The sequence below is a fragment of the Petromyzon marinus genome, chromosome 16 (assembly GCF_048934315.1).
Source record: "Petromyzon marinus isolate PM22_M1 ecotype Great Lakes invasive population chromosome 16, UKy_Petmar_22M1.pri1.0, whole genome shotgun sequence".
In the NCBI taxonomy this organism is placed as follows: Eukaryota; Metazoa; Chordata; class Hyperoartia; order Petromyzontiformes; family Petromyzontidae; genus Petromyzon; species Petromyzon marinus.
The window spans coordinates 4,370,043-4,392,010 of record NC_133682.1 but is presented as its reverse complement, the minus strand read 5'-3'; the positions used below and the strand labels follow the sequence as shown (position 1 = coordinate 4,392,010).

Below are 21,968 nucleotides of genomic sequence, written 5' to 3'. Positions count from 1 at the left end.
ATAGGTAGAAAAAGATATCTCGGGCTTTAGATTAAAATGTAAATAGCTTCGTTGTGTCTGCATGTATATGCATGTGGGTAACCGCAGTGCATTGGTTAGCGCACTGCGCCACGATACCCAGCGACCTGAGTTCGATTCCCACTCACGGCCAACACCAGTGACGATTGTCTGAATCGGTCCTGGGCGTCCCCTACGTCGACTCAGCCTCAAATAAGTACCTGGTGTGGTGTGTAAACGTCGCCACTGGGGAGACAAAGGTGGCTGGTTGTGGTGCTGGCCACCCATCCCCTCGTGTGCTGTGCTGGCCTTCATAGGTGCTCGATTACAGCACTTGCCCCAACCATCTGTTAAGGCTATACCGGGGATCTTTGTCTTTGTATGAAATGCAGGGCTGTGCACCTATATATTGGCATACTGATACATACACAATTACTGTATAAAATGCATTCCTATGATTCAAAAGTTACACTTGATATGTTTAAATATTTTTACCATGAGACCAGAAATCTTGCAAAAAAGTAAAGTGTATAAAAAGGAATGATAGACTATTGCTGGATGAAGGCCTCTCGATGCTGTGTCGGTCATGAGGTTTGTGTGACCATACTTCACTCCGCTGGTCAATGTGGGATAATTAAGGGAGGAGTGGCCCAGGATCGCTTCGGATAACGCTCACCACTGATGCTCGCCATGGCAAGAATCAAACTAAAGATCACCATGGTTGGTAATGTGGTTGGTAATTGTGTATCAATAATTAATATACAAGGATAAAATCTAGCAATTAAATAAATAATGTGCTCATGTATCGAATGGGGAGGAGCAGTGGTGCAACGGGTAGCATACTTCGCTGCAAACCTGGTCACTTGAGTTCGAATCCAGGGCAAGGCCAACATTGCTGATGGATTCGCCCCTGTACTAACCAGTGTGCTGAAGCATGGCAAACACCCCCCCTCCATTGTTTACAGCATGGAGAGGCCTTAATTCAGCATTGGACTGATAAAGAACTGCAAAAAATTGCATGCAAAATCATCTTTCAAACAGCGATTTCAGTGGCCACAGACAACGTGGCATTGTACTTGTGTATGCCACGCACTCGTGTGTCCACACGCAATGGACGAGCAAAACAATCCACATGCGCCGCAGGGCGTTGATTTATTTTTCTCTGTTTTAACGTGCCCCTGTGTAATGTGCTATAACGTGCCACATTGACACGTTGATATGAAATCACATCACAAGTTTTCACAATGGGGCACATCATTGCATCTGGAGGGCTCTTCCTTTCCCACTCGGATGCCACAATGTCAGGGGCACGTTTAGCCAATAGAACGTATGGCCCGATGTACAGCAAAAAATAGAATTCTATTGTTAGCATTATTTTTAAATCTTTTGCTAATCCCGAGTTATGTTTAAAAAAAAGTCTCAAATTGTCACCACCCTGCAGCTGCGCAGGATTTGACAAATGTAAACTCCGTTTCTGGCGGTTGTGGTTAGACACATGCGTCCCATGCAACTGCATAGGTCATTAAACAGTGCTATTTCTGCTTAGAGGAACTGCAATTGTGGTACCCGGCACCCCACCCCTGACGATATCTGGTCGAGTTTTGAAAACGTCTAAATTTTGTCACAAGCCAGGGCATCGTCAGTCCCTAAGCCCCCTCGTGTTGGCTCAGCTGTCGGCTGGGAAAGCTTCCAGAGCTTATTCCAGCTGTCTGCCACTCTGACCACTGACCAGACTGGGAGTGAACTTCCAGCACCTTGCAGCATGCCTGCCGCTAAAACCATTAGCCACATGCTTGTAAAAGTCTCACACGGCACACGCCGCTGAATGACAAGAGGGGCGAGAGCAACTCAATGAAAACAAATTGCTCTTCGTGTCTCACCGAAATGAATCCCAACAGATGCGCAGTGTCGCTTATATATGTCGACCATCTATGTGGTGAGAACAGCACTGTTCTTGTTCATGTCAATTGCAAGTATATATGTCATGAAATCATCAATATTTTGGGTCATGTATGTATTTTGAGTGGAGGGAATGGTGGTCCATTGAATCTTGATTTGAAGCTTTCGTGACTGCAGGAATCCATACTCTTTGGTTCTTTCGGTAAAGTCACGTAGATATAAAATGAATAGATCACGATGTTTCGATCGCAACCCAAGAAACCGTCATCAGGTGGTACATTGGTTTAGCGCACTGTGTTATAAACCCTTGGGATGCCCGCTGTGGCGAGATGTTAATGACTTCGCCTGGTAGACAAGACCGTCGCGGGTTCAATACCAACCCTGACGCCTGCTGTATATTTGGAGTTTGCATGTTCTCCCCGTGGTCGCGTGAATTTCTGTTCGGGTTCTCCGAGTTTTTCCCCTACACATTTAAAAACATGCGCCCGAGTGTATTTTGGCTGCTATACATTTCCATACGATAAGCCTGGTCGCTTCTGAAAAAGAGCTGTAAAGTTCAGTGGGCCTTACCTGGAAATTCTAGATTTGAAGCTTTCGTGACTGCAAGGATCCATACTCTTTGGTTCTATTCGGTAAAGTCACGTAGGTAAAAAATAAACAAAAATCACGACGTTTCGGCCACAACACAAGTGGCCTTCATCAGGTGAAGGGACCAACCTGTCTGGAGGACAGCGTTGGAGTGAAAAAAGTCAAGCGCAGGTCGCCTCCTTTAAGCTGTGAGTGGGTAAACAGAAAAGACGCCTTGACAAAGGAATTAGTATAAAATGTAAAGCTGTGCAAGCTCGCAAATAGCATAAAAAATACATTAGCACCACCGCCTCCTTTAAGTTTAAAGGAGGCGACCTGCGCTGGACTTGTTTAATGGTACAGTATGTTCTTTCAATTTGTGGCATCCCAAACTGTCACGGTGGTGCTAATGTATTTTTTTATGCTATTTGCGAGCTTGCACAGCTTTACATTTTTATGCTAATTCCTTTGTCAAGGCGTCTTTTCTGTTTACCCACTCACAGCTTAAAGGAGGCGACCTGCGCTTGACTTGTTTCACTCCAACGCTGTCCTCTGGAGAGGTTGGTCCCTTCACCTGATGAAGGCCACTTGTGTTGTGGCCAAAACGTCGTGATTTTTGTTTATTTTTTACCTACGTGACTTTACCGAATAGAACCAAAGAGTACTTACCTGGAAAATTAAAAAAAATAGTTCACTTTAGTTTTAGTTTGTAGGCGAGTTCATATTCTGGTTTCAGCAACTGTAAAGTAGTCCCTGCACACCAACCCCTGGATATCAGCCACGGCTAACATCAGTGGTGCATTATATTGGAAGCACTCCTGGCCCTGCTCCCACTTCATCAATCTGCGCTGAAATAGCACGACGAAGCACGGTCAAAGAACCCCATGATCAAAGGAGCGCTGGAAGAGGCCTTCATACAGCGGTGGATTAATGATGGGCTGTACATTATTACGACATTAAACCTAAATTAGCGTATAGTTGTTCCTACACGTTGGATTTTCAGACATTATTCCCATAACATGTGTTCAGTTTAGCCATGTCGAGCAGCAGAACAATGAACCTTGGACTCACCAGGAGGATGTTTGGCAGATGTCAGACTTCCTCTCTCCTTCCTGTGATTGCAAGCTGGGAGGCCCAAGTGGGATTTCTTGAAACTTACGTCGGAAGATCTTTAATTACCCCAACTGTCTCCCATGTAGTAATGTAACTTTAGGGATGAGTTTTCGCGCTTTATTTAAATTCCTTGAGGACCACAGGAAGGCTGAGATGGAGGAGAAGGAAAAGGGAGGAAAGTGTTGGCTTGTGTGCACAATGGGGCCATGTGGTTAGCGGACACACCCAGCCAGCCACCTTTTCCCCTTCCGCTGGAACGTTTGTAAAGTCCCTGCTCGGTCTCAGTAGGTTTGTCGTGGACTCTCACTGGATGCAGATGCAGGGGCTTTTTGTGTTTTATTGCTATAGTGACGCAGGCCACCGTGCCGTCATTCCAATGGAATTCAAAGTAAATTATTACGGGGAGCGTTGGCGCAGTGGTGAGCACACCACTCGTTGAATCCGGCGGACCTGCGTTCGCTTACCGGCTAACGGCTGAGATCAGTCGCGAGTGATATCTGAACCAGTGTTGACACTACCCCACCCCTTCACCAATCCTCACTGAGTGACGTGGTAAAAATATATCTTACAATGGCCACATCAACAATGTAGTGTGGGGAGGCTTTCATCCGGCACTGGAATGACAAGGGGCTGTAAATAAAGTAATATAATGTAAACATAACCTCGGTATAACTTTTGGATTGTTCAACACTGGGAGTGAGTCATGCCTGCTGATAACAATTGCATATTTTCAGTCACTTTAGCTTCTTTTTTTCATTTCGTTTTTAGTAAGAAGCTGAATATTCCCACAGTTTCACAGAATTCGCCACAAATCAGCACATGTTCTTCTATAAGGCCAGATAATAATAATAATAAATCTGGCTACACTGTTTACAAGAAGTCATATGGCCCAAGTTTAATATAAAACTTTTGCACAGACTGAAACATTTAAGCTACTTTACAGTGCATATGTGTTGTATCCTTAAAAGAAATATGTAGAACATGTGAAGGGAAATCTGAAACGCAGGGCTACATTTGGCTTGGTGGCCTTCACTGTGGCATGCGCTCATGCATAGAGAAACACTACATCGTGTGGCCTTGTACTAATCCAGCATATCAGAGAGTACATTGATTTAAGGGGCATTATGCGATGTAACTTGGATGGTGACGTGGTGTAACGCTTAACACTCTATTCTATGGTTCTTTCGGTAAAGTCACGTAGATAGAAAAAAAACCCCACTAATGTAGACTGTAGCCTGGTTCTAAATCGAAGTGAGTGTACTGGCAGTCTATAATGTAGACTATAGCCTGGATATTAAGTTTGGTGAGTGTACAGGCAGTCTATAATGTAGACTGTAGAAATGGTTATTAACACACTGGACTTGCAATCCAAAGGTTCTTGGCGTGTCAGTTGAAAGAATGGGCACGTTTCTTAAACCCCCCTCACCTCTCAAGCCCTGCCTCTGTCTACCCATAAATATAAATGGGTACATCCACTGTCAATATGAAGGTCACGTGGTGTGGGTAAAGTGTGGCGGTATTCCCGGCTCTTCCAAAACGATTGGCCAGTGTGTAAGTGTAGGCGAAAGACACCTGCTAGTGGTAAACTCTAGAACTCGTCTGATGGAAGGCCCTCTCTCAACAGTCGAGTGAGCCATACATTGCAGGGCCGCACCTTTCCATTCTACTTCTTACGCATTGCAACGAGGTCAAATGTCTTCCTATTGAGGCAACGTAATAGGCGATGCGAGTTATGAAACCCGTGCTGTGTAAGCATGTTTTTTTCCCTATACTGTACACATACATTTTTTTTAAAGCTGTGTGAACAGATTGTATATCTGCTTTTGGCTGCTAAATACCAGCAACAGACCTTGGGCTAAGGATGCCCAGGAAGTCTCCCATGAATTTCTGGTTGGTCTCTTCTGTGCACTAGCCAAGGCCAGAAAACAGAGCGGTGTTCTCAAACGTTTGTTGTTCCCCCGCCCCGCACCTCCGATTAGAATGCTTGGCTACGTGCAGCGCAAAAGAAGTGCAGCATACATCCGAACTAATATCTGGTATAAGTTATCACAAAGTTAATGGACTCTGTACAAAACACTGGAAATGTGTACCGTCAGTTTTCATCATTCATTCGTCCCGACATATTTGATGTTCGTTACCAATTGCATGTAAACCCATTACAGCAAGACAATATACGTCTGCTGTTTAATTGATATCGTGTTTTATTCTACGCGATTCTATGAATCTGTGTCTGTCCAGCACCTCAGTTTTTGCATGTGGCCGCACATATATTTATTCGCATTTATATTTAATTTTTTACCCCGATATCGCCCGAGCCCAGTGCCATTACAGAAGTGACGTTGCATATACCCTAGATGCTCAGGACAATCACTGATCAATGCTTACTCGCTGACAGCTTATCCAATAAGCTTATCCAACAAGCTCTCCGATGTATGTGTGTTGAACTTCTTTCGCGCCGTACGTAGCCCACCATGGTAATCGGAGGTGCGTCCGGGTTTTCCCTCGTGTTGTTCAAAACGATGTTTCATTTCCACATGGTGGGAGCATCTGTCCTCCTTCCGTAAAAAAAAAAATATGCCAGCACGTGGAACAAAATGTTGGTCATCGTGCCAAACAGCACTCGGCATGACCTAAAAACGCATCGCAGATATTCGGCACGATCGCGAAAACGCACGCAGTAGCTTTTATCAAATGTCGAGTTTATTGTTGTGCACAATTGACCCTCATCCAATGTCTGCTGACTACTTGCAAATGTTCCATGGGAAAAAAAAAGTTGTACATCAGTCTCTTCGCCAAGGCATCTGACTGAGCACCATTTTATTAAATTTGCTTTGTGTCTGGATATATTTGGATATTTTTACACCAATTTTAATAACTCTCAGTTTCAAAATGAAACTTCTCAAATTTTCTTCAGAAGTGAACGAAGTGCACTTGACAGTTTTTTTTGCCCCATCTCAATTAAAAAAAAACTAAATAAATGAGATTTGAAAAGTTATTCTTTTGTGGTCAGCTTTGATTGTCATTTAAAAAAAGTGTATCTTTCATATCAGTGTTGTATATAATGTTGCAGAGAGAGCAAGGCTTAGAATACCTACATGCATACATGCTTGTGTCTTACATACGAACATTTTACGCATGTTAACGCTTGCGCTATGAGCACCGGCAAACTGAGTTAGATTTCTGACCATGACTAACGCCGGTGGCGAGTGATAACCTGAACCGGTGCTGGGTCCCTTCTTCACCAGTCTGCAATGGTGAAGTATGGTGAAACAACCGCCATAACTGACACGGTGTGGGGAGGTCTTCATCCAAGAATTTGATTGACAAAGGACTGTAAATTTTGATTGATTTAACCGCTCGATGTATGTTTATAGTCTTTAGTTCCCTTCTGTCTTCATTGAGAGACAATGGGGCTGGGTGAGAGCTTTCTACTTCTCCATGTTGTTGCACGAGCTTCACAGCTTCCTTTACTCGTCGGCAGTTTTGTTCAAGATCATTCTTCGCCAGCACTTTGATTTGCTGCTTCCTCTCCTTTGTTGCTCTGTGTACTGTTGTGCGCAACGTCACGTTCGGGACTCTTCCCGGATCCATTCCATCGACATCCGTCTAAACCCAGGGGTCGGCAAACCAAAATAACAAGAAAAGCCATTTTTTTTTCGAATTTAATAAAAAAACCCCTCAATATTTAAAGAGTCGCAATGCCATGTGAATACGAGACGGTGGTCCTGAATAAATAATGCCACGAAGCAGTCCTTAAAGAGCCGCAGGTTTCCGCGACCTCTTTGTCCAATCCACCGAAGTTGTCTATCTTGAATCTTCTCCGTCAATGTCACATCTTGTCCCAGTCGTTCTCTCATTGCTTCATTTTGTATTTTCTGGAGTCTATACACTCTCAGTGTTCATCTCAGTGAGATCATTTCTGCAGTTGCTATTTTTTTTATTTGCCAGTCCTTTTCATATTACAGCAGATTTAAAAAAATATATATTATCCAAAATTTTCCAGCTGTCCTGTATCAACCAAGAAGACGCTCTCTAGCCATTGGCACACTCTATGTGGAAATAATAAGTGTGCTATATTGTCCCCTTTTCCAATCGCTTATCGGAGTCATTTGTGCCTCTGGGTAATCTGCAGATGTTATTTACGTCATCATTCAGCAGCTTATCTAGCTCGTACTGTACCCAACAATTAATCTAACTTTCTTTTCCCGTGGTCATCCTGTCTTAACATCCGCTCGTGATTGACCGCATTATAGCACATATCATGATAGCACAGCTGGTGATGTTACGAGTTTAAAATGGACTTCTGTTGGTGGCGGTTGTCAGTGGTGTGCAGTGCGTTAGTGTCAGAATTAGCCGTTTCACGCATCTCTGCATGGGAAAGCGGTCGTGTTTCAACGAAAAACAGAGACCAGCTAAGGACAAAGGTGTTGGGGTGAGAGGTTCTGTGGGTGATGGGATTTGGAAGACGACGTCAGCGAAAGCGTTTTGGAACTGTCAAAACCGCTTCACTGTCCTTGGTTCAAGAGCGGGTAATCGGTGCTAAAGGCAGGACAGCTGGAAACATTTTTTTACGCTGTTCCGTTGTTAAAACTGGTAGTGTCCGTGGAGTGCGGTTAAACTAAACGCGTCGCGCTCTGAAGTTTTTCTCCCAGATCGGTGGATTTAAAAAAAAAGAAATCACCATTTAACATGATTCGTGATGTAATCCGAAAGCTCTGATGCGTACAGCAGTGTTGCTATACAAAAAAAACCCCAATATTTATTTTTCTTTGTTTAAATATGGAACAAATCTACACCCTTACGTTTGTGACATCAAAGAAACTAAGTTAAACAAAATACAGCTTTAAAAATACATTTTTCACGGTGACTTTGGGTTTATGCGTTGCACAAATGGCATTTAGCTTTTTTTTAGTGAAATCGGTCAAATAAACATTAAAACCTCAAGCATTTCACATCATATTTCATGGCAAGAAAACATCACAAATACTGCACACATATATATAAATAACCAGGCCAGTTTATATTGTTTTGTGTTCTAGCCAGTCACATATGGTTTGAAACAACATAGTCTACACACCATCCTTTCCCCTTTGTAAAATGTTTTCCTTCGTGAGATTTTTTTGTTACAACAAGGGGGGGGGGGGGGGGGAAGGGGAGCGCTAACTAAAGCGTTTTGTTTTGTCACAGGGACAAAAAAAACCTACATGCATTGAAAATATTTTTCAAGCGAAAAAAAAACAAGAAAAAAACCACACTAGATTATAACCATTGTGTGCTTGATATACATATATAAAGCAGTGCCTTCAATGCGGGCTGTGCTGACTTGATATTAATACGTTATGTAGAAAGTAGAAATGAAATCTCTGTAAATGTCCATTTTGAAATTTTAAAAAGCAGCACCACCCAGAAGTATGTAATATCGCATTGCTATTATATCTTTTTTTCATACACCGTTGTCGCCAATGCTATAGATTACATCTCTTTAGATACATATGTCTTTTGGGCTCACATTTATCTGACATTAAAGGGGACATGTGGCAGATTTTCTTTTTGGACCCGTAATGGGTTCTCTAATTCTCAAGGCAAAAAAAAGCACGATCAAAGCGTGCGCATTAACCTTTGGTGGCAGTGTCGGTTGGCGAGCACTGCAGACAGACAGGCGACGGGGCTCCACGCAAAATTGGGTTTCATTTATCCGTCTGGCGTCTGAGTTTGGCGGCGTCGCTTGGGGTTCCCTGTCCCAACGCAGCGAGCTCAATCGCCGGGATCTTTTTGGCCTCCTCTTTCCTTTGGTTTTGGCTGGAGAACGTGTGATTTGATTAGGACTCGATGAGGTTAGCTTGGTGGTCTAAGGGGCCTTGTCTGGAGTGTGTGCGTACATCTTGGTCCTGCCGCCTGTTCGGTTGAACGTGCCTCAGCATAAAAAGTGCTATTTTTTTCGTGACAATATGAGAAAGAGAATTCCGGAGATTGGAATTAAAAAAACAAGACTCGCATCTCTGTGGAGTTGTGCTCTTTGTTTACATCTTTTTGCAGCAAAACCAATCAAGAACTCCGGATCACTGCAAGTTGCCTGAGTCACACCATATTCTAGTTGGTGATGCTGTGTGGACAAAGGTGGACACGAACAATGAACTCAAAACTCAACGCGCTTTGTCAACAAGACTGCCTTGGAAGATTGACATTTTGGCCAAAGGCCCGTCTTCATAAGTGCCACTGTTAATGTCCCATGAAAAAGGACCGTTGCCCAAAACGTCGCTGAAGATATGTTTTTGAGGCAGTGTTGTTGACGAGTGTGCTGAGTTTGTTTTGTTTGTTATCGTTACTATAGCTAGGATTTTGTTCAGTTCAGTTCAGTGTAAATGTTGAAGATTCCTAAGCGCGCAGAGGTAGAACTCTTTCCACGCTATCCTCGCTTGGTCGCCTTGTTACAGTTACAGACGTGCCTTAGAAGTGGTACACAACCGAGTGGCATGAACTCATGCCAGAGCTGCATTAAATGAGTTTACCTTATTTAATTCGTAGTTTTTATTGGCAGTGCGGAATAACCTCCCGGTCATGATGTAATGGCCTTCCCATAATGGTTTATTGCAGACGGACTATAGCTTCTTTGTTTTCAATCAAATCTCTCATTTGTTTATTTGGATTCCGTTCAGGGTCTGATGAAGCCCTCGGAGTTGAAGTGACGGGTATGGCTCAGGAGGTTTAAATGCTGGGTTCCTGCCAGGGCTGTACATGGGGTGGGCGGATGTGTGGCGGCCGTTCCTTGCGTGATGCATTCTTCCTCTGCTGCCTGAACCCCAATGGAGGCGGAGAAGGTGTACAATTTCACAGCCTGTTCTGATCTGAGAAAACACCCCACAACAGACGGACCAGTGTTCAGCCCCTTGCTTTCTGTCAAACGTTGTGCTCTATCTGCTTATTTGCGCGGTCCCAAACGTGATAAACCTGGTCACACTCTCACTGCATTGGATCTGGTAAAGGTGGATTGGGATTTTTTTTAATTCACAGCATGTGGTCGGTAGTGTCCCCCCCACCCCTCCCCCCCCCATATTATTTATTTTGACATTTCACGTTCCCAAAGTAATTAACACAGGGGTAAGATCAAAAGGCAAGGTCTGACAAATGCTGAGGTCCAACAGATGCTCCTGGGACCATCCCAGCGCCTGCTGAGCGAAATCTCTCGAAGTCCAAATGTTATTCCAGTTCTTCTCGTTGGAGCGACCACTTGCGAACGGATAACATAACGAACGTGTGCGCACAATGTGCTGCGAAAGTTAAACATCTGTATTGCCCCCTTTTTGTTGTTGTTGTTGTCGTTAACAAAGGAGCCAGATACTGGAAGCCTCCTCGGGCTCAGGTTCCTTTTGGCAGAAAGTTGAGCGTGAGTGGTAATGAAGATGTCGTGAGGCTGAGTGTGCATTAATATTTTGCACATGGCAAACGACGCACCAACGTGATCTGCGCATCGCTAAAGCTGAATGATTTTCATATGTGGCGGAGTGACGGGGAGGGTCCAGCTAAGAGGACCGCGAGTGGGTACTTCTACCCGGGCACACGTCCTCCGTGGACACACAGGCAATGAATCGCTGTAAGTCAGTGTGTGTTCCGTGTCACGGCAGACAACTTTTAAAGTAAAGTCAGATTTACGAACTGGCCTGCAATTTTTTAGGGTCACTTAAGCGCTGATAGCCATAAGTACTGAAAGGGAACAAAAAATGGCATCGTGACAGATGGAATTCTTGTAAATATGGAACTTAAATTTAAATAAATGCAATAAAATCACGTGCCAGAAGTGTTTCTTTTCTTGGTAAGGTTATTTTAGAAAGAATTAGTCCAATGAAATGTGAATTTAAATTATGTATTTTAACAACCAAGTTAAGTTTATTAATTCCATTGATAGGTTATTGATTCAATTTGGAAACAAAACTTTTTTTATTAGGCCAAATAGTTTAAATGTTTGCATAGCAGACTGTCTTCTCAACCAAACCAATACCCTACCATAAGACCTCCCCGTTTAAACCTGGCTATAGAATAAGGGGTTGGCTTACTATTATTGGAACATGTGCAGAGACGATTTCATACACAAACATTCAAAGTCGAACCAACATTCGGTACAGACATGTATGGAAGCAACCATTGCATATATTGTTTGCTTTTGTCCAAAGCAGAGCTGTCTCGTCTAATCAGTATGTTTTCCCAGCTGAAACACATTTTCGACTGAAAATGAAGCAACCTTTTTGGAAAAGGAGAGCTTTTCAAAGCAGGTGCGTAAGAAGTGCTCAGAGGTCAGGTCCTCGCTATGGGAACCTGGGAATGTACCCGTAGTAGCCCGAGGTGACCTAACAGAGGTCTAGGCCAGGTACAGCGTCCACATGCCACCAACCAATTTTTTTTCATGAATAGCCATGAGTCAAAACCGAGGTTGCTATGAGCATAGCACTGTGTTTGCTACCCCTTGATGTTGTTCGCATCCTATCCCTTCACACTGTTGGGTAAAGGCCTCCGCCATTCTCTTCCATTTCTCCTTTTTCTCGCTTGCTCTTGTCCAGCAGTGGCCTCCAGGCTTGATGATTTTGTTCTCGTGGCCACCTCTTCCGCTGCCTTCCCCCGCTGCTCTTCTCTCGGCAGCAAACTCCACAGTTATTGGTTCGTCCCACGCTCGGATCAGAATATTTATTGATGCTGGAGGAATCCGATGAGCTACGAAGCTTTTTTTCCCCACAGATGCAAAGTCGGGGTGGGTCAGAACGTTAGAACAACAAACAGTGCAAAAACACAATAGGAGTGCAATGTATTGGAAAGGTAAACAAATAACTTAAAAATATAGAAATATTTATGTTTTTATCTTAACAGGGAAAGCCCACTGAGGTATTCACTTATTTTCTTCAGAAGCTCAACAAAGTGGCTCACCGCTTGGAAATTTAAAGCAGCAAAAAAAATCTAAATAAGCTGAATCCATCTTCTTTGGTTCTTTCGGTAAAGTCACGTAGAATGAGAATAAAATAATAAATTGATCAAATAAAATAACACAATAATATTCTCTGTGTTGTGGCCGAAACGTCGTGAGAATATTATTGTGTTATTTTATTTTATCAATTTATTATTTTATTCTCATTCTACGTGATTTTACCGAAAGAACCAAAGAAGATGAATCATTGCAGTCACGAAAGCTTTAAATCGAAATTTAAGCTGAATCCATGTTTTTTCACGCTGACCTACTACACCCCCCCCCCTGCCCCCCAACTTATCCTCCAAGCTCGGATGCGGGGCACATTTAATGATGCACCACGCACAGCAACGGCACGACGACGATGACACCCCAGCGGAATACCACCCACGTCACAGCCGGGCGTCCGCGCAGCTGTTACGAGCCAAAGTTGATCCCACGTGGTTCACGGGGAAATATTGAGCCACTCCAGAGCCCGTGGGGACACGAGCGGGGATTAGCTTCGGCTGCCCAAGTGCCGCACGCTTGGCACGTAACTCTTCCCCCCCCGCCCCCCCTTTCCGTATCACTTTACTCAGTGTCGCTTCCAATCTCCCCCAGCATGTAAGGAGGGGGGGGGGGGAGGTGCCTGTTTGGCCTCTGGGCAGTACAGCGCTGTCCACCTGTGTGGACTTTAGTTTCACGTGTGTAACCGTGTATTTTTTATTTCTTAGGTTAATTTGCTTTGGGTCACGCAAGCACGATGCCCTCATTGCCTCAATTCTCGAGCCGTTAAAAGCAAGAGCTAGCTCGTACCTACCGCAGACATTTAGATAGTAACGTCGCTACAGCTTGGTGGACCTCTTGTTTTCTATTGCAGAGTTTTTATTTATGAGCTTAAATGCGCGATTCAATCACTCTTATCTGCAAGGCTACGCGACGAAAATAAAGTTAAAGGGGTGAACCTGCGAATAACTTTAATGTTTCCTTATGAACGATTTACATCAAGTTGTAATTTTTAAACAACAAGAAATACATACCAAGACATTGTAAATGATCATTTAAAAAAAACCCCACTGATCTCAAAGGCATTGTAGTTTCATTTCAACGAGATTTACCTCTTGCTAAATTTCAAAAAGCAACTTCAACAGAAATACTACCTGCCTGCAAAACTATATTACATACCTGACAGCACATCATGTTGTGGAGTCTCAGTAATCTTAACAATCATTTTGATGATGATTATTATTACTGCATTTGTAGGAATAAAGGACATAAAACACTGATTATTGCAGCAAAAGTTTCAAGAGTGAAATTAGGAAAACATGTGTGGCAATAAAAGCCCAAAGAGTATTTTACAAACTAGAAAACACAATTCATACGTTACATGCAAAGTGATTTACGGACAGTTCCCTCATTGCGTACACATCTGCGTCCAGCGTGCGGACATTTCTGCCCGCTTACTGCCAAATCATCTTCAAACCATTCGCACCATCTCTCTTCTCACGTTTTTTTTTTGTCACGCACCGTTTCATACTCCGCCCCATGGCCGTTGCCGTTTGGATACTTAAAAGAGTGGCATGCAGCAGTAGTATGTGTCCAGTCCGAATTTTGAATGCCTAAACTTTGACTTCCTCGTGCACGAGTGCCGGGCAGAGGTTAAACGGAGCAACAAAAAAAATGAAAAGGGGGATGGGTTGGGGAGGCGGGGATGGGGAAGAGAGCCGTTTGGCAAACCTGCAACAAAAAAGAACTTCCAGGCATAACGGAGCATTGGGATTCATCAATCAACCTTCTCGTAGACTGTGTTTACGGAGCCTCCTCTGCGTCTGGCTGCTGTAGGTTTGTTGGGATGGAGGGAGGTGGACTAGCTGTGTGAGGTGGGGTGGTTGGGATGGAGAGGAACTGGGCGGTGGGGTCTTGAGTCATCGCCGGTGTAAGCACCCGCGAGATCAGTGCCCGATGGTTGGCTTGACATTTGGTCGAATTCCTGCCACGACTTTGCTACAGTAAACCCGAGGATGCTCCCGATGGACCCCGTCATCACGCTATGGCCATGGATGCAGAATAAAGGTGGAGGGAAGTAAGGTAGGGGTGCAGAGGAGGGGTGGTCCTTTTTATTTTTTGGAATGATGTCATCGGAAAGCCAGCAGATGTTGTCGAGTCCCCCGTGATAGCCGTGCCTTTTCCCTCCTTTCACAGAAGCGCTCCTCTTTTTTGGGGGCGTTTTTAATGTAGCCTGCGATCTTCCAGAACTCCCCAGAAATAAAGAAACCCATGGTTTCTTTCTCTAAAACCTATTACGAATAGCAAGAATTGTTTTCCCGCGTGGTCTATTTGTTTTCAAGGAACGTGTTTAACTTTGCCCAGTAGTTGGAACGAAAACATGCACACCTGTTTTTGTTTACCATGCATGGGGAAAAGCGAGCCTTATCCTCCATGCCATTGGGCCCCGTAGATAATCGAAAATCAAACGCACGATCTAAATCCCAATGCCACATTTGTGTTGAGTTGTAGCATTTCAGACAACAACCGCGGTGGGACCTATTTAATACGCCTTTTTTGGTAAGTACAAAAAAACGCTTTACATTAAACATATTGGGAAGATGAATAAACATTGTTTAATGCCGAGCGGATTATGTTCGGTAGGGTCAGCAATAGTGTTGGGGTGGAGTGGAGGGGTGGCCCAGTGCTTAGAAGACTTGCATTAAACACTCTGGTACCGGGAATAGATTTCTGGCCACAGCTGACACGAGTGGCAAATGATATCTAACCTCACCATTGGAACCTCCTTTGCCAGTAGCAAAATATGATAATTGTTTTTTTTACCCTTTTATCTGGCAACAAAACTGACACCTTTTTTATACAAGGAGTCATGTTTGCATTGACCACAATACCTGCGGTGGGACTCCTTGTAAAAAAAGGTGTCAGTTTTGTTGCCAGATGAAAGAGTAAAAAGACAATTATGATATCTAACCTTTCTTGGGTATCCCCCCTTCACCAGCCTGCACTGACCAGCCTGGTGAAATGTGGACAAACAACCACCTTGACTTGAGTGAAGAGGCCTCCATCTGGCAGTGTATTGCTAACGGGCTGTAAATGATCTAATTCAATATTCAGTATGTACGTTGAACTTCTTTCGCACCGCACGTAGCCAACCGTGCAATTAATCTGAAAGCCAGACGTTGTTGCTGAGACACAAAAGTTTAAGGCTGGCATGAGCAGTGGTAACTTCGTAGATGTCCACCCGCAGTGCGGTAAAATGTTTACATTTTGTATAAACGTTCGCTCAAGACTACAGCAAAGGAAAGATTTCTGTATAGACGACTCTAACTGGAACCTTAGAGGACTCGAAACGTAGCTCCATCGACCCAATGCAACATTTAATGCAATTTATTTTTTCAAAGAATATGGTACTTGTTAAGTTTTTTCCTCTGTAAGTGTAGTTTTGTTTGGGTTCATTGTTTTGCGTTTTTTTAACGGAGAGAAAAAAAAAGCAAATTTCTTAATTTGTTTTCATTTGCTTTCTTGTTAAATTAGAAACAAATGCTCAGAAAGCGTTGCAACCTTTCAAATATGAATTGTATTACATAATATGCTACATTGGCAGGCCATGATTTACAGGGGCCTTCATTGTAGTAAGCTGAGAGGGAAAAAAAAACATACGAGTTTGCAGATTTAGTTATGCTAAAGAAACACTCTGGTGCTGTGTTTTGATGTGATTGGCCGAATTATTTGTGGCCAGCGGCTACCATATAAGCTCGTGTTATGAGTACCACATTGATTTCATGGCACGCACAAGCCGCAAACTCTAAAACAGGACCAAAAGATGTAATTTTACTGATAGCTGCCTATAAATATTACATGACTGAATAAAATAACCATAATATATATGATATGGCCCCATCTTGAAGAAGCTTTTCCACTTTGGATACGGTTGAGTGACTTAGATGATTTTTTTAAGAGGTAAAGGTGCAGCCCTGAGATTTCTTGATCATACCTACTGCTGGTGGTAGGGAGCTAGATTGTATTTCCCACGCTGGCCAGACATCTCGTAAAAGGATGGTAGTACCCACACTTTACCCCACCACGTGCGAATTGCCGATGGACTAACTGTGGTGTACACATTAATATTGCCGGATGGCCAGATACAGATGAGGTGGGTGGGGGGGGATTGAAGGAACTTTAGTGATGTGTTTTACCGAAGCTTTTGAGGTGAATTTTAATCAGGTGAAAAACATGCTTTTACCCAGGGGAAAAACTTCCGTACAAGGTCCATGATACAGTTTTTTTGGGGGTTTAGAGCGCGTAAATATAAATTTGTCTTTAAACCCGTTGCCACCCGACACAGCTTATTTAGTAAGGTTTGCCACGTAAACAAAATGTGCCAATTCGTTACGAGTTCAGTACACTGGTGTGTTGGAGAGTAAAGCCACAACATTTACCATTTGAGTACGACAACGCATTTGTATTGGTCGTGAAAGCCCACGTGTTTCCCTACAATGTGCAACATGATAAAACAAAAAAATGGTTTGTACAAGCTTCATGTAGGTAGTTGTTCATATATCTTGCAGTGTCGGTCATTGCATTGTGAGAGTAGCTTACAGAACACGTTAGTGAGCTACAAATCGCCCCAAGGCTGGAATTTGTCTCAAAGTAAGCGTTGCGATATACGTTTTTAAAATAAAAAATATCTATATTACAGATCTGACCAACTTCATTTTCTACAGGGTTTGCGTGGTGTTCTGGTCAGTACAATATAGACGTGCAAAGCAGCGGTCACTGATCAGTTCTCCTGTTGCAGACAGTTGAAACCATGGGCAAGATTCTTAAGTTCCCTCCGATGCCTGTGTCTACCCAGCAGTATAATAGGTACGCCACCGCCGATTGGCAAGTCGCGTACAGTGGGTAAAATTCTGTGGGTACCCTCTTTCAAGACATCTGGCCATTGTCGCCAAATATTCTCTCTAGTGGCTCTCTAGAGTTCCTTCTAATGCAGGCCCTATGCATCATCAGTTGGGTGAGCTGGCAAGTGCAGGGCTATGCCATTACCTTTTTACCTTTTTATCCAAGTGCAATGATAATATTTTTGCCGTCTGCAAAAAAAAAGGTGGCATTCATAAAGTCACACAGCAGACACAAGGCAAACACTCAAAGCCCAGGCTGCCTTGTGTGTGGCCATGTGGGGTTTCTTCTGAAAAACCAAGTTACGGCCTAAGGATTTTCCAGGCTGGTTGATGACCCATTCCTTGTAAATCTGCACGTGACCAATCCCCTGTGTTGCCTGCCCAGTCAGACTGTGGCTTTTGTCCTGGCAAAGTGTACACCGATTCCAAGGGGGTTGGGGTGGGATTGAGGGGGTGCCTTTGGGGTTGGCAGGGGTTCACCACAACATCTGCTAACAAAACAAGACCCCAAATGATCACAGCTGTTAACATATCACAGGCCATCGGCTGACTTCTGCACACAAGTCTTTAGCATTCATAAAGATCAAGTCTTTAGGTGATGGCAATGGCATGATGTACATTAGAAATGTTTACTCTTGAAGCCCCCACGGATTAAATAATCATCCAAATAAATAAAAATAACAAGCAATCCAAAGTCATCCCTGGTATTAGGTGCATTCACAGTAACCGTTATTCAAGCATTCGATAATATGTCCGACACATGTTCACTTGCAGCATGCCGGCACTTGCTGTCACACTGGTTATGGCTGTTCCTGAATAAATACACATACAAGGGGACTCACTGCGTTGCTCTTTCTCTTGTTTGCTGAGGGAGGGAAGGAGGGGTCGGGTCCAAAATAAATATATAATGCATTTTATAGGACAGCGAACATTTATTTCTTTAAAGAACGCTTTTGAAAAAAAAAACAATAATAAATCACAAAACAACCCAAAAAGTTTCGAGTGAATGTATTTTCAAAATAACAGAAAAATAAAGAAACTAAACTCTCCCTTCTGGCGGAGCACCAAAGTAACGCAAAGGTCGCCCATGACTCTCGGAGTAGAGTGACGTCGTTATTCGATACTGAAAACGTTGGGTGCTGCGCTCCTGGCCAAACAAAATAGCTCACGGCCACGTCTGAGGGCATGATGTAATTTCAGGGAAGACTGCTCGGATTGTGGTCGCTCGATAGGCAATTTTAATTTATATCGGAAGGAAAATTGGTCATCGGAGTTATAAGGGTTTTTTTTTTATTTCTTCGGTGGTGACGTGCAGGAAGGGGAAGGGTGTCACAGCCACTGCACGTGCGGGGATGGGAGTTGCCCTTTTTTGTTTCTTACCATGCATGGATTGTCCAAATGAACAAAGTCGAAGTGATTCTCACGTTGAGCCCTGCGGTGAGTATTCGGCCAGTCTAATCTGCAAGAAGGGCTGAATCAGTCCCCGACCAGGATTTTAAGTCGCAATCTTCCGATTGTGAGCCGCTCGATCTACCGCTGAGCCACCTAATGAATATGCCACTCATATATACAATTCATGAAAACAATGTTGACATTTTCATGTTTACGGGGGGGGGGGGGGTGTAGGAAACCCTATAGCTTAACTCATATATTAATTTTCACAATGCCGCTTGATATTGATTAAAATATGACAGCAAATAAGAGCATTTTAATTGTTCCCATATTACATATTTCAAAGTTCACGTGGTTCTTTTTTGTATTGCTATTCCACTATATACACTCTTTTGACTTCTCGCATTTCTGCGATTATGTTCTTAGTCGTGGAGAGACGCAATTAGTGGCAAAGGTCAAATCGTTAGTGGGACGCAGGCACAAGCTAATAACATTGGTCTGATTTGGTGCGCGGTTAGTGGAGTAGCTTGTCGAGTGTGCAGGCGGTGCAGCTGCAACCGGAGGACTACCGGCCGGGCGGGGGGGGTCCCAGGCGCCAGGCTAGGAATACGGGGAGTAATTGGAGAGGAGGCCCAATTTAATTCCTTGCGCAAGGGTCCATAACCACGCTACGCCGCTACGTATTAGGACCTGTAGGTAACGTTCGGCAACACGGGGACACTGAGCATGGATGGAAAGTGAGCGAGTTGAACCCACACCACGCAGACTCGCTTTTACTTTGTGTGCATCTGGTAACTTTAACTGTAATTGCTTTCAATTGGGGCCTCTATGCGCAATGTACAAAAATTACCTCATCGGTGCACAGACCCGCCAAAAAGCATGCCCTCTGTAAAAGGATTTTGATGGCTTTTCGTGTATTTGTCTTAGACATGGTTACAACATAAGTGTTATACTGACTGAATGGTTGTGCATTGTATTCATGAGCATATGTGTGGGTGACCAATTTCATCCGCACATTGAGTCATTAATATCAATAACAATATATACACGGATGCCACGGTGTAATGGTTAGGCACACTGGACTTGCAATCCAGACGTCTCCCGGTTTCATCCAATTCCATCGCGTGGCAGTCAAAAACAATGGGGCAGGATTCTTAAAACCCACCCCTCACTACCCCTGCCTCTGTCCACCCAGCAGTATAAATGGGTTCACCACAGTTAGTTGATCTGCAGGTCGTATGTAGTGGGGGGTAAAGTGTGGGTACTTGTTACCTCTTCTAAGATGTCTGACCTGCATGTTGTGAACTTATTTTCCACCCTACGTAGCCAACCGTGCTCATTGGAGGTGTGGTGCAGGGGGGGGGGGGGGAAGGACAATAGACTAAACACAAACAAATTATACCAGAGAAAAACAAAATATTCAACATGAGAATGAAAAAACACGTGGAGTCAAAAAAATCAACAGCGACGTTCAATCCAGATATGGCACAGCAACTTCAAATGTTTGTTTATTTCCAAGTACAGTATACAACGTTGTAAGTGAACCATATTTTCTTCATGATTTAATAATAATCTCCTGACCTGAGTGTTTTAGTTAAGCTGAATGAATGTTTACAAATGTTTTCATGGTCATATTTTCTCACAGCTAGCCACTAAAAAAGGTTTTGGGTTTTCATTGCGCGACTGAAATTTGGTATTAACATTGTAAAGGTGAAACTGCAGCCCTGTAATTTCTTGTTGACGCCACTGCCGGGGGAATGGCCTCCACAATAGGGAACTCTTTGATTTAAAGCTTTCGTGACTGCAGGGATCCATATTCTTGGTTATTTCGCTAAAGTCACCACGTAGAAGGGAAACAATAAAAATATAAAAAATATTTTTTTTGTTTAAAGCTTTCGTGACTGCAGGGATTCATATTCTTGGTTCTTTCGGTAAAGTCACCACGTAGAAGGGAAACAATGAAATAATAAAAATAGAATAAAATAAAATTCTCACGACGTTTCGACTGCAACACAAGCAACCATCATCAGGTGTGAAAACCACAGCAAGAAACGTCGTGAGAATTTTATTGTTTTATATTTTTATTATTTTATTGTTTCCCTTCTACGTGACTTTACCGAAAGAACCAAGAATAGGAGGGAACTCTATAAGAGATCCCCTCCCTAGAGGGTGTTTGGCCTACTCATCCATGTTGGCAAGACATCTTGTAAGAGGTGGGAGTACTCACACTCTACCCCACCACACACTACTTGGCAATTGATTACCATTTTAACGGCTGAATTATTTAATACAACCTTTGGATATTTTTTTGCTATCACCGCGCCAAAAAAGCAAACCAGTGTCCTTGGGATTGCAAAGTCCATCGTTCTTACCATCATTACACTGCAGCAGCATCCCATTCACATTGTAAATAAGTATGTAAATTTGTCCAGTATATATCTCTCTATTCGAGCCTGTTAAAGTACAGTACTGATATGTATTTTTGCTACGTGATGGCATTCCCTGCCTCCTAATGATCTTTGAGACAAATACCTATCCTCCAATTGTTAAAGCCAGAGAATGCATACTAAAGTCTCCCCGTGGTCTTACACAAGGGTTGTGTTAAAGTGCACAATGAACGGACTGCTTTGAAGTTTGGTTTTGTTCCCAGATACAAGTTGCATAGCAGAGGCTTCTTGCAACTTGTATCTTCTTGCTTCTTGCCTGTGCTACGTGCGGCCAGTTACCGTAGTCCCTGTTTTTGAATGGAACTTTGCAGTGAATTTATTGAGTGAGGGAAAGCACCACACTTTAATCAATGCAATTAAAAAATAACAATTAAGCACCATGAATTTTAGCATTAAACAATGTTGTTTCAAATTCTTGGTTCTTTCGGTAAAATAACGTAGAAGGGAAACAATAAAATAATAAAAATATAAAACAATAAAATTCTCACGATGTTTCGACTGCAACACAAGCAATCATAATCAGGTGTGAAAACCACAAGAAAATTTGCTGTGTTTTCACACCTGATGATGATTGCTTGTGTTGCAGTCGAAACGTCGTGAAATTTTGTAAAAAATATTTTTATCATTTTATTGTTTCCCTTCTACGTGACTTTACCGAAAGAATCAAGAATATGAATCCCTGCAGTCACGAAAGCTTTAAATCAAAATTTTATGTTG

General features: G+C 43.2%; 1 protein-coding gene across 1 annotated transcript in view; it reads left to right on the top strand.

Moving 5' to 3' along the window:
• The window catches only part of FAT4 (FAT atypical cadherin 4), a 130,038-nt gene that overhangs the window by 39,985 nt on the left and 68,085 nt on the right, over window positions 1-21,968 (top strand). The window lies entirely within an intron of this gene.